Below are 12,491 nucleotides of genomic sequence, written 5' to 3'. Positions count from 1 at the left end.
CCTGATCAAGGTCCTGAAACATAAACAGAAAATAGTGAGGGGGGGCTGTGTGTGTGTGTGTGTGTGTGTGTGAGTGATTTACAGGACACACACTGTGAAGTAAAATACAGACATGTCTTTGGAGAAGGTTCACATGGAACACTTGAATCATTTTTAATTTCTAAACATTTAGTGTTTTGTTAGCCCCTATTTTTTGTTCAAAGAAACCACTGTTGGGATTCTGAGCCCTATTTTTTTGTCTTTGTTCCATTTATTTTGACACAGCTCTTATTTCCGTCATGGATTTTGTAAACTGACTACAAATTTGGGAAGCTGGTCTATAAATATAAAAATTATTTTTACTGAATGCTGGATTTAAAGGCAATAAAAAGCACCTGTTTCTGAAGAAGTGAAAAAGTACAGACTATTTCTCTCTGTCAGCAAAGAGGAAACATCCACCTTAATTTAGCATAAATACAAAATAAGAGCTTTTTGCAGCACACCAAATGTACCATTACTACTTTCACCTTTTTTGTTCAGATAAGGCACTGTAAAAGACATCCTGTTTTTGGGCAACTACTGTTCTACTGGTTTGTGTTGTACAGAACTCTGTGAAGTGTTTTTCTGGACTAGATATAAATTTTGAAATAAAACTAACCTTTTAAAATAGACTCCATCTCCATACTTCATGCTACTGAGATGTTTGATCTCTATGCTGACGTCATCCAGCCAATGAACACACACGGCTACAAAAAACAAAAACAAACAAAATAAAAAACACATTAATTACATTGTACAGGTTCCTGGACAAAACCTCTTTTGAGAAAGTGAACTTCATGTCTACAACAGGTTTAAACTCATTTTATTAATCACCAATCTGCAAAAAATGCATTTCTATAAGTGGCTGACCGTTATTCACATTATGTGCAGTGTTTTCACCCCGCCATTTTTCATTTTGGCCATGTTGGTGTTGCCGTTTGATGGAACACTTCATGACGTACTTCCTCTGGAAGACGCCCTACACTAAAGAATCCCTCTGTAGGGGTTGAAAGTAGCATTTGGGATGCATTTGAACATTTTTCAAAGCCCGAGCGCATGTTTTATTGTTGCAGCATCATGGACACTGATCTAGACATACAATAAAGAACGGATGGAGTAAACACTGAAAACTTCATGCTGCCTCGTGAAAGATCTACAAGCTGCTGCTCATTCTTTCTGATTTTTGGAGGTAAACAAACACATAAGGTGCGAGTTATAAAAACATCAATCTTACATCTGAGAGATTTGATTTTTTTTAACCGCAGCACAACTTTCAGCTGGTTTATTCATTTAGTTAAAATTTTAGATTATTACACAGAATGTTTCATACTGGAACTTGACCTACATTTAAATTCACCTGCTGCTACTGATGAGCATAAAAACAGAGTAAGGTTTTTTGGTTATTTCCTTTGAGAAGTTTTTAACAGCAGACAGACTCCCAGAGAGAGAGAGAGAGAGAGAGAGAGAGAGAGAGAGAGACTAGAATCAACAATAATAATAAAAAAAAATAATAATCAGAACACACTCGACTTTCCCATTACAATCCAAGAACCTGAACAAAAACGCAAAAGCCTGAATAACAGAAAAGCCTATGAAGATGACGGCATAAACACAGCAGCTACAAACTCCAACTGGCCATCATCAAACTCTTCAGCCTCGTCCTACAGCTACCCTGCAAGCTGGAACAGAGCTCTAATTACCCCAATACACACACACAGAGACAGATTCCACCCTGAGATCCACAGAGGGATCTGTATAAACCATAACCTCGTTTTTGTGTGGTATACTTAATAACAAACTACTAACTTCCCTAACGGAACACAGCATCCTGTCCAAAAGTCAAACTGGCTTCTTACCCCAACACTTAACAACAGACCACATTTACACAACACACACCTTCATACAGAAAGACGTACACCAAACATCCAGAGGAAAAATCGTTCCTTGCTTCGTAGACTTAAAGAAAGCTTTTGACTCTGTCCTTTTTTAAATATACACTCACTGAGCACTTTATTAGGAACACTATACTAATACTGAGTAGAGCCTCAATTTGCTCTCAAAACAGCCTCAGTCCTTCGTGGCATGGATTACACAAGCAGTTGGAAACATTTCTTTGAGATTCTGGTCCATGTTGAGATGATTGCATCACACAATTCCTGCAGATTTTTAGGTGCACTTTCAAAGCTCCCGTTCTACCATATCCCAAAGGTGTTCTACTAGATTCAGAACCATTGACTGGGAAGACCACTGAAGACCACTGATCATCTTTGTTTTCTGGCCTGACACAAGTGAAACCCGACGTGGTCTTCTGCTGTTGTAGCCCATCTGCCTCAAGGTTTGATGTGTTGCGCATTCTGAGATGCCTTTCTGCTCACCACAGTTGTACAGAGTGAGTAGGTGTACGGTTGTTCCTAATAAAGTGTTCAGTGAGTGTATAACCTCCAAAACACAACTCCAGCTGATCGAGATTGCACACCAACAAACACACCAACACACACCAACATGCACTCAAACAACACAAATAACTGGACTAATGAAATTTCCACTATCAATAAAATCAAAATTAGAGTGCTACAGATCATTAAACAGACAATACTGTTGATTAAAAAATACGCTGATTAAAAAACAAAAACACAACAACACTCATCAACACACTCTACACACTCATCAACACACTCTACACACTCAGTGCTCACAGCTTAGAGACAGAAACAGAACGGTATCAGAGACAGAAACCTTGAGAGGAGAGAATCTGTAATCAGTGCAGCACAGGACAGATAGAAACTGAACAACACTTTCTTTTATCCTGCACTAAATACACAACTATCAGACAAGATTTCCTCAACACACTAAACACACCACTACCCACACACCAAACCAGAGAAAACAAGGATATACTGTGGATATATCCAGGAGAAACACCAGAGTTCATCAAATTTTCAGCAAATTATGTAAATAACCGTCACAGTCTCAGAGAGAAAACAGAAACTAATCCCATTAATATAAAGATGTTACAGAACAATAAAATGTGTAAATATGTGTAACGCACATGAATTTATACACCTTTGTTCATTTGTTTACTTACTTATTCACTTTTAATTTATCTATCTATCTAAATATTAACTTATTGCACTATTGGTATTTTTATATATATTCCATTATCAGCATTGTTATATTGTCCTTACTCAATGTTTTAGCAAGAGCTGTTAACTACAGGACGTGCCAATAAAGCTGTTGTTGAATTTGAAAGAAAAAAATTAACTTGACAGAGCGAGAGATAGACAGTGTGAGAGACAGAGAGACACATTCAATTCAAGAAATTCTTCAATTTGTCTCTTTCTCACTCTCTGTGTAAAGAGACAGCGTGTAAAGTGTGTGTAAAGTGTGTGTAGAGTGTGTGTAGAGTGTAACGCCTGTAAAGCGCGTAGTGTAAAGTGTGTGCAGTGTGTAAAGCATGTAAAGTGTGTGCAGTATGTAAAGCGTGTAGAGTGTGTAGAGTGTATAGAGCGTGTACAGTGTGTAGAGTGTGTGCAGTGTGACAGTAAGTAAAGTGTGTAGAGTGTGTGCAGTGTGTGCAGTGTGACAGTAAGTAAAGTGTGTAGAGTGTGTGCAGTGTGACAGTAAGTAGAGTGTGTAGAGTGTGTGCAGTGTGACAGTAAGTAAAGTGTGTAGAGTGTGTGCAGTGTGACAGTAAGTAGAGTGTGTAGAGTGTGTGCAGTGTGACAGTAAGTAAAGTGTGTAGAGTGTGTAGAGTGTGTGCAGTGTGACAGTAAGTAAAGTGTGTAGAGTGTGTGCAGTGTGACAATAAGTAAAGTGTGTAGAGTGTGTGCAGTGTGACAGTAAGTAAAGTGTGTAGAGTGTGTGCAGTGTGACAGTAAGTAAAGTGTGTAGAGTGTGTGCAGTGTGACAGTAAGTAAAGTGTGTAGAGTGTGTAGAGTGTGTGCAGTGTGACAATAAGTAAAGTGTGTAGAGTGTGTGCAGTGTGACAGTAAGTAAAGTGTGTAGAGTGTGTAGAGTGTGTGCAGTGTGACAGTAAGTAAAGTGTGTAGAGTGTGTAGAGTGTGTGCAGTGTGACAATAAGTAAAGTGTGTAGAGTGTGTAGAGTGTGTGCAGTGTGACAGTAAGTAAAGTGTGTAGAGTGGGTAGAGTGTGTGCAGTGTGACAGTAAGTAAAGTGTGTAGAGTGGGTAGAGTGTGTGCAGTGTGACAGTAAGTAAAGTGTGTAGAGTGGGTAGAGTGTGTGCAGTGTGACAATAAGTAAAGTGTGTAGAGTGTGTGCAGTGTGACAGTAAGTAAAGTGTGTAGAGTGTGTAGAGTGTGTGCAGTGTGACAGTAAGTAAAGTGTGTAGAGTGTGTGCAGTGTGACAGTAAGTAAAGTGTGTAGAGTGTGTGCAGTGTGACAGTAAGTAAAGTGTGTAGAGTGTGTAGAGTGTGTGCAGTGTGACAATAAGTAAAGTGTGTAGAGTGTGTGCAGTGTGACAGTAAGTAAAGTGTGTAGAGTGTGTAGAGTGTGTGCAGTGTGACAGTAAGTAAAGTGTGTAGAGTGTGTGCAGTGTGACAATAAGTAAAGTGTGTAGAGTGTGTGCAGTGTGACAGTAAGTAAAGTGTGTAGAGTGTGTAGAGTGTGTGCAGTGTGACAGTAAGTAAAGTGTGTAGAGTGTGTAGAGTGTGTGCAGTGTGACAGTAAGTAAAGTGTGTAGAGTGTGTAGAGTGTGTGCAGTGTGACAGTAAGTAAAGTGTGTAGAGTGGGTAGAGTGTGTGCAGTGTGACAATAAGTAAAGTGTGTAGAGTGTGTGCAGTGTGACAGTAAGTAAAGTGTGTAGAGTGTGTAGAGTGTGTGCAGTGTGACAGTAAGTAGAGGGTGTAGAGTGTGTAGAGTGTGTGCAGTGTGACAGTAAGTAGAGTGTGTAGAGTGTGTGCAGTGTGACAGTAAGTAGAGTGTGTAGAGTGTGTAGAGTGTGTGCAGTGTGACAGTAAGTAGAGGGTGTAGAGTGTGTAGAGTGTGTGCAGTGTGACAGTAAGTAGAGGGTGTAGAGTGTGTAGAGTGTGTGCAGTGTGACAGTAAGTAAAGTGTGTAGAGTGTGTGCAGTGTGACAGTAAGTAAAGTGTGTAGAGTGTGTGCAGTGTGACAGTAAGTAAAGTGTGTAGAGTGTGTAGAGTGTGTGCAGTGTGACAATAAGTAAAGTGTGTAGAGTGTGTGCAGTGTGACAGTAAGTAAAGTGTGTAGAGTGTGTGCAGTGTGACAGTAAGTAAAGTGTGTAGAGTGTGTAGAGTGTGTGCAGTGTGACAGTAAGTAAAGTGTGTAGAGTGTGTGCAGTGTGACAGTAAGTAAAGTGTGTAGAGTGTGTGCAGTGTGACAGTAAGTAAAGTGTGTAGAGTGTGTAGAGTGTGTGCAGTGTGACAATAAGTAAAGTGTGTAGAGTGTGTGCAGTGTGACAGTAAGTAAAGTGTGTAGAGTGTGTAGAGTGTGTGCAGTGTGACAGTAAGTAAAGTGTGTAGAGTGTGTGCAGTGTGACAATAAGTAAAGTGTGTAGAGTGTGTGCAGTGTGACAGTAAGTAAAGTGTGTAGAGTGTGTAGAGTGTGTGCAGTGTGACAGTAAGTAAAGTGTGTAGAGTGTGTAGAGTGTGTGCAGTGTGACAGTAAGTAAAGTGTGTAGAGTGTGTAGAGTGTGTGCAGTGTGACAGTAAGTAAAGTGTGTAGAGTGGGTAGAGTGTGTGCAGTGTGACAATAAGTAAAGTGTGTAGAGTGTGTGCAGTGTGACAGTAAGTAAAGTGTGTAGAGTGTGTAGAGTGTGTGCAGTGTGACAATAAGTAAAGTGTGTAGAGTGTGTGCAGTGTGACAGTAAGTAAAGTGTGTAGAGTGTGTAGAGTGTGTGCAGTGTGACAGTAAGTAGAGGGTGTAGAGTGTGTAGAGTGTGTGCAGTGTGACAGTAAGTAGAGTGTGTAGAGTGTGTGCAGTGTGACAGTAAGTAGAGTGTGTAGAGTGTGTAGAGTGTGTGCAGTGTGACAGTAAGTAGAGGGTGTAGAGTGTGTAGAGTGTGTGCAGTGTGACAGTAAGTAGAGGGTGTAGAGTGTGTAGAGTGTGTGCAGTGTGACAGTAAGTAGAGTGTGTAGAGTGTGTGCAGTGTGACAGTAAGTAAAGTGTGTAGAGTGTGTAGAGTGTGTGCAGTGTGACAATAAGTAAAGTGTGTAGAGTGTGTGCAGTGTGACAGTAAGTAAAGTGTGTAGAGTGTGTGCAGTGTGACAGTAAGTAAAGTGTGTAGAGTGTGTAGAGTGTGTGCAGTGTGACAATAAGTAAAGTGTGTAGAGTGTGTGCAGTGTGACAGTAAGTAAAGTGTGTAGAGTGTGTAGAGTGTGTGCAGTGTGACAGTAAGTAAAGTGTGTAGAGTGTGTAGAGTGTGTGCAGTGTGACAGTAAGTAAAGTGTGTAGAGTGTGTAGAGTGTGTGCAGTGTGACAGTAAGTAAAGTGTGTAGAGTGTGTAGAGTGTGTGCAGTGTGACAGTAAGTAAAGTGTGTAGAGTGTGTGCAGTGTGACAGTAAGTAAAGTGTGTAGAGTGTGTGCAGTGTGACAGTAAGTAAAGTGTGTAGAGTGTGTGCAGTGTGACAGTAAGTAGAGGGTGTAGAGTGTGTAGAGTGTGTGCAGTGTGACAGTAAGTAGAGTGTGTAGAGTGTGTAGAGTGTGTGCAGTGTGACAGTAAGTAAAGTGTGTAGAGTGTGTAGAGTGTGTGCAGTGTGACAGTAAGTAAAGTGTGTAGAGTGTGTGCAGTGTGTGCAGTGTGACAGTAAGTAAAGTGTGTAGAGTGTGTAGAGTGTGTGCAGTGTGACAGTAAGTAGAGTGTGTAGAGTGTGTGCAGTGTGACAGTAAGTAAAGTGTGTAGAGTGTGTAGAGTGTGTGCAGTGTGACAGTAAGTAAAGTGTGTAGAGTGGGTAGAGTGTGTGCAGTGTGACAATAAGTAAAGTGTGTAGAGTGTGTGCAGTGTGACAGTAAGTAGAGTGTGTAGAGTGTGTAGAGTGTGTGCAGTGTGACAATAAGTAGAGGGTGTAGAGTGTGTAGAGTGTGTGCAGTGTGACAGTAAGTAGAGTGTGTAGAGTGTGTGCAGTGTGACAATAAGTAAAGTGTGTAGAGTGTGTAGAGTGTGTGCAGTGTGACAATAAGTAAAGTGTGTAGAGTGTGTGCAGTGTGACAGTAAGTAAAGTGTGTAGAGTGTGTAGAGTGTGTGCAGTGTGACAGTAAGTAAAGTGTGTAGAGTGTGTGCAGTGTGACAGTAAGTAAAGTGTGTAGAGTGTGTAGAGTGTGTGCAGTGTGACAATAAGTAAAGTGTGTAGAGTGTGTGCAGTGTGACAGTAAGTAAAGTGTGTAGAGTGTGTGCAGTGTGACAGTAAGTAAAGTGTGTAGAGTGTGTAGAGTGTGTGCAGTGTGACAATAAGTAAAGTGTGTAGAGTGTGTGCAGTGTGACAGTAAGTAGAGTGTGTAGAGTGTGTGCAGTGTGACAATAAGTAAAGTGTGTAGAGTGTGTAGAGTGTGTGCAGTGTGACAATAAGTAAAGTGTGTAGAGTGTGTGCAGTGTGACAGTAAGTAAAGTGTGTAGAGTGTGTAGAGTGTGTGCAGTGTGACAGTAAGTAAAGTGTGTAGAGTGTGTAGAGTGTGTGCAGTGTGACAGTAAGTAAAGTGTGTAGAGTGTGTAGAGTGTGTGCAGTGTGACAGTAAGTAAAGTGTGTAGAGTGTGTAGAGTGTGTGCAGTGTGACAGTAAGTAAAGTGTGTAGAGTGTGTAGAGTGTGTGCAGTGTGTGCAGTGTGACAGTAAGTAAAGTGTGTAGAGTGTGTGCAGTGTGACAGTAAGTAAAGTGTGTAGAGTGTGTGCAGTGTGACAGTAAGTAGAGGGTGTAGAGTGTGTAGAGTGTGTGCAGTGTGACAGTAAGTAGAGTGTGTAGAGTGTGTGCAGTGTGACAGTAAGTAGAGTGTGTAGAGTGTGTGCAGTGTGACAGTAAGTAGAGTGTGTAGAGTGTGTGCAGTGTTACAGTAAGTAAAGTGTGTAGAGTGGGTAGAGTGTGTGCAGTGTGACAATAAGTAAAGTGTGTAGAGTGTGTGCAGTGTGACAGTAAGTAGAGTGTGTAGAGTGTGTGCAGTGTGACAATAAGTAAAGTGTGTAGAGTGTGTAGAGTGTGTGCAGTGTGACAATAAGTAGAGGGTGTAGAGTGTGTAGAGTGTGTGCAGTGTGACAGTAAGTAGAGTGTGTAGAGTGTGTGCAGTGTGACAATAAGTAAAGTGTGTAGAGTGTGTAGAGTGTGTGCAGTGTGACAATAAGTAAAGTGTGTAGAGTGTGTGCAGTGTGACAGTAAGTAAAGTGTGTAGAGTGTGTAGAGTGTGTGCAGTGTGACAGTAAGTAAAGTGTGTAGAGTGTGTGCAGTGTGACAGTAAGTAAAGTGTGTAGAGTGTGTAGAGTGTGTGCAGTGTGACAATAAGTAAAGTGTGTAGAGTGTGTGCAGTGTGACAGTAAGTAAAGTGTGTAGAGTGTGTGCAGTGTGACAGTAAGTAAAGTGTGTAGAGTGTGTGCAGTGTGACAATAAGTAAAGTGTGTAGAGTGTGTGCAGTGTGACAGTAAGTAGAGTGTGTAGAGTGTGTGCAGTGTGACAATAAGTAAAGTGTGTAGAGTGTGTAGAGTGTGTGCAGTGTGACAATAAGTAAAGTGTGTAGAGTGTGTGCAGTGTGACAGTAAGTAAAGTGTGTAGAGTGTGTAGAGTGTGTGCAGTGTGACAGTAAGTAAAGTGTGTAGAGTGTGTAGAGTGTGTGCAGTGTGACAGTAAGTAAAGTGTGTAGAGTGTGTAGAGTGTGTGCAGTGTGACAGTAAGTAAAGTGTGTAGAGTGTGTGCAGTGTGACAGTAAGTAAAGTGTGTAGAGTGTGTGCAGTGTGACAGTAAGTAAAGTGTGTAGAGTGTGTGCAGTGTGACAGTAAGTAAAGTGTGTAGAGTGTGTAGAGTGTGTGCAGTGTGACAGTAAGTAGAGTGTGTAGAGTGTGTAGAGTGTGTGCAGTGTGACAGTAAGTAGAGTGTGTAGAGTGTGTGCAGTGTGACAGTAAGTAGAGTGTGTAGAGTGTGTGCAGTGTGACAATAAGTAAAGTGTGTAGAGTGTGTGCAGTGTGACAGTAAGTAAAGTGTGTAGAGTGTGTGCAGTGTGACAGTAAGTAGAGTGTGTAGAGTGTGTGCAGTGTGACAGTAAGTAAAGTGTGTAGAGTGTGTAGAGTGTGTGCAGTGTGACAGTAAGTAAAGTGTGTAGAGTGTGTAGAGTGTGTGCAGTGTGACAATAAGTAGAGTGTGTAGAGTGTGTGCAGTGTGACAGTAAGTAGAGTGTGTAGAGTGTGTAGAGTGTGTGCAGTGTGACAGTAAGTAGAGTGTGTAGAGTGTGTGCAGTGTGACAGTAAGTAGAGTGTGTAGAGTGTGTGCAGTGTGACAGTAAGTAAAGTGTGTAGAGTGTGTAGAGTGTGTGCAGTGTGACAGTAAGTAAAGTGTGTAGAGTGTGTGCAGTGTGACAGTAAGTAAAGTGTGTAGAGTGTGTAGAGTGTGTGCAGTGTGACAATAAGTAAAGTGTGTAGAGTGTGTGCAGTGTGACAGTAAGTAAAGTGTGTAGAGTGTGTAGAGTGTGTGCAGTGTGACAGTAAGTAAAGTGTGTAGAGTGTGTGCAGTGTGACAGTAAGTAAAGTGTGTAGAGTGTGTAGAGTGTGTGCAGTGTGACAGTAAGTAAAGTGTGTAGAGTGTGTGCAGTGTGACAGTAAGTAGAGTGTGTAGAGTGTGTGCAGTGTGACAGTAAGTAAAGTGTGTAGAGTGGGTAGAGTGTGTGCAGTGTGACAGTAAGTAAAGTGTGTAGAGTGTGTGCAGTGTGACAGTAAGTAAAGTGTGTAGAGTGTGTGCAGTGTGACAGTAAGTAAAGTGTGTAGAGTGTGTGCAGTGTGACAGTAAGTAAAGTGTGTAGAGTGGGTAGAGTGTGTGCAGTGTGACAGTAAGTAGAGTGTGTAGAGTGTGTGCAGTGTGACAGTAAGTAAAGTGTGTAGAGTGGGTAGAGTGTGTGCAGTGTGACAGTAAGTAGAGTGTGTAGAGTGTGTGCAGTGTGACAGTAAGTAAAGTGTGTAGAGTGGGTAGAGTGTGTGCAGTGTGACAGTAAGTAGAGTGTGTAGAGTGTGTGCAGTGTGACAGTAAGTAAAGTGTGTAGAGTGTGTAGAGTGTGTGCAGTGTGACAGTAAGTAAAGTGTGTAGAGTGTGTAGAGTGTGTGCAGTGTGACAGTAAGTAAAGTGTGTAGAGTGTGTGCAGTGTGACAGTAAGTAAAGTGTGTAGAGTGTGTGCAGTGTGACAGTAAGTAGAGTGTGTAGAGTGTGTGCAGTGTGACAGTAAGTAGAGTGTGTAGAGTGTGTAGAGTGTGTGCAGTGTGTGCAGTGTGACAGTAAGTAGAGTGTGTAGAGTGTGTGCAGTGTGACAGTAAGTAGAGTGTGTAGAGTGTGTGCAGTGTGACAGTAAGTAGAGTGTGTAGAGTGTGTGCAGTGTAACAGTAAGTAAAGTGTGTAGAGTGTGTGCAGTGTGACAGTAAGTAAAGTGTGTAGAGTGTGTGCAGTGTGACAGTAAGTAGAGTGTGTAGAGTGTGTGCAGTGTGACAGTAAGTAGAGTGTGTAGAGTGTGTAGAGTGTGTGCAGTGTGTGCAGTGTGACAGTAAGTAGAGTGTGTGCAGTGTGTGCAGTGTGACAGTAAGTAGAGTGTGTAGAGTGTGTAGAGTGTGTGCAGTGTGTGCAGTGTGACAGTAAGTAGAGTGTGTAGAGTGTGTGCAGTGTGACAGTAAGTAGAGTGTGTAGAGTGTGTGCAGTGTGACAGTAAGTAGAGTGTGTAGAGTGTGTGCAGTGTAACAGTAAGTAAAGTGTTTTTTACAGTACAGCAGAATCAGACCAGTTTAATGCTAGAAATGAAATGATAAACTGCTGTTCATAAACACACACAGAAACACACAAACAAAAAACAAACACAAACACACAGGAAATGCAGCTGCATATACACGACTCCATTAGCATTTTCTATTTAGCACCTGAACTTGACTAAAGTGTTAATGAGCTCCATCAGTCACCTGACCGTCATTACAGGTGTTAGCACAGTTAGCACAGTTAGCTCGCGTTACGTGTGCAGAGCATTAGCTCACCTGTCCGCAGCAACAGCGCTGAAATCTTCGTCCAGCTTCATCTCAGGCTTCTTCAGGTTATCTCCTTCTCCATTCCGGAAAAGCGCTAATGTTTATTGTTTGCTGTTTATTGTCTTTACTACTTTTCTTCTTACGGTGTTTTGAAAGAAGCGCGTGCTGCTGTTTGTTCTTCTTCTCCGGTTTTCTCCGACGGAAATGTGTTCTATCGCCACCTGCTGGTCTGGAGGGGGAGCAGCGGCGCTGAAGACTCACTTCCGCTCTGACTTCCGCTTTATTCCGTTCACCACAGTGTAACCTGTAAAAAGTGTGCTATCATTTTCTGTCTCCTTTTTTAATACACTCTGTAAATTCACATCTTTTATACAGATTTTGTCTAAGACTCTGATCTGACCTTTACAGAATACTGATTAAAATGACTTTACTCACTTTACTCAGCCAAAAATAAAACTCCTCTGAGATCCTGTTTACACTTTTGCTGTCAATCAAACACTGTGGGCGGGGTTTTGTGGTGTTTTGGTTTAAATCACATTGATCGCGTTGAAAATCACTCTCTCTCTCTCACACACACCCTCTCTCTCACTCTCTGTTTCTCACTGCCTCTCTCTCTCACCGTCTGTCTCTCTCTCTCACTGTCTCTCTCTCTCACAGTCTGTCTTTCTCTCTCACTGCCTCTCTCTCTCTCTCTCACTCTTTCTGTCTCTCTCTCTCACTCTTTCTCACTGTCTCTCTCTCACTGCCTCTCTCTCTCACTCTCTTTCTCACTGCCTCTCTCTCTCTCACCGTCTCTCTCTCTCTCTCACAGTCACACTCTCACTTGGGGGTAGTCGTGGCCTAATGGATAGCGAGTCGGACGTGCAACCCGAAGGTGAACCTGAAGGTCGTGGGTTCGAGTCTCAGGTCTGGCAGGGATTGTAGGTGGGGGGAGTGAATGACCAGCGCAATACCACGACTGAGGTGAGACCCTTGAGCAAGGCACCAAACCCCCAACTGCTCCCCGGGCGGTACAGCAAAAAAAGGCTCTGGGTGGGTGTGTGTGTGCACTTGGATGGGTTAAATGCAGAGCACAAATTCCGAGTATGGGTCACCATACTTGGCCACAAGTCACTTCACTTTCTCTCTCTGATTTTACAACGACAGCATGATATTGACAGTGGGATTTTTTGGAAATGTCTCTCTAGAGCTCTATTCTGACAGGATTAGTTTCACATGTGGAGATGAGGTATACTGTATATCCGAGATTTTAGTCCAAATCAGTCACGTCAGTATTTTTATTTATTTTTTTCCAGAGTGCATGTGCTGC

This window comes from Pangasianodon hypophthalmus, chromosome 24 (genome assembly GCF_027358585.1).
Source record: "Pangasianodon hypophthalmus isolate fPanHyp1 chromosome 24, fPanHyp1.pri, whole genome shotgun sequence".
Taxonomy (NCBI): domain Eukaryota; kingdom Metazoa; phylum Chordata; class Actinopteri; order Siluriformes; family Pangasiidae; genus Pangasianodon; species Pangasianodon hypophthalmus.
This window is presented reverse-complemented; position numbering follows the sequence as displayed.